Source organism: Argentina silus, assembly GCF_951799395.1.
Source record: "Argentina silus genome assembly, chromosome: Y".
Lineage (NCBI taxonomy): Eukaryota > Metazoa > Chordata > Actinopteri > Argentiniformes > Argentinidae > Argentina > Argentina silus.
The window spans coordinates 301300-302500 of record NC_139654.1 but is presented as its reverse complement, the minus strand read 5'-3'; positions in this window follow the sequence as shown (position 1 = coordinate 302500).

The following is a 1201-nucleotide window of genomic DNA, read 5'->3' as shown; positions in this document are numbered from 1 at the left end:
TATAATATTATATTATATTAAATAAAATGCATCTGATAGTAAAATAGACTGCAATAGAGTGACAAAAAATAGAAGCTTACATGTTTTTTAGTTTTTTTGATGGAAATGCATCTGACAATCCAGATGAATGATTAGATGATCAAATCAGACTGATGATGAACTCTGAGAATAACACAGGAGAGAGTGTCTGTATGTATATAAGAGTTGGTTATATTGGGTGTTTGAGTTGTGATGCTGGATCACGTTGCTGTGTGTAAGATAGCAGGGAGTGGATGTGAAGACAGCTCTCCTCCTCTGTCAGTACAACATGGACAGTGTCTTCGGAACATCCTAATCTACACAGTGTGTAATTGATTCCTATGCAAATCAGAGACCCTATGAAAACAAAGATATTTATTCTGAAATGACATGAACTATTATCCTTGCATTAAGATAGACTCAATTCAACTTATTGAGTTATTTGTTGATGACATTTTTGCATTTTAGCTAATTTTAAGACTGTCATAGCAAAAGGTCTGAATACTTCTGTACATGAGGTATTTCTGTATTTCAATTTTAATAAATGTGCTGAAATTTTAAAAACCGTGTTCTCGCTTTGTCATTCTGAGGTATTGTGTGTGGATTGATGGCAAATTCTTTAAATTGAATCCATTTCAAATTGAGTCTATAACACAAGAAAATGTGTAAAAAGTGAAGCGGTCTGAATACCTTCAGAAGGCGCTGTACATGTTCTGAATTTCACTTTTCATGTATTCCTTAATTTTTATATAGTAATCATCTAGTACAGTAATATCTATGCATCATGTGACATTGTGAGGGGCAGCCAAGGTGCAGGCTGCTTTTCCCCTCTCTGTCTGTGGGCTGTGGGAGGCATGGCTCTCATGAGAAGACTTCACCTGTCTCCTGCAGTACCTCTCCCTGCCATGGGAGGCATGGCTCTCATGAGAAGACTTCACCTGTCCCCTGCAGTACCGCTCCCTGCCATGGCAGGCATGGCTCTCATGAGAAGACTTCACCTGTCCCCTGCAGTACCGCTCCCTGCCATGGGAGGCATGGCTCTCATGAGAAGACTTCACCTGTCCGCTGCAGTACCGCTCCCTGCCATGGGAGGCATGGCTCTCATGAGAAGACTTCACCTGTCCCCTGCAGTACCGCTCCCTGCCATGGGAGGCATGGCTCTCATGAGAAGACTTCACCTGTC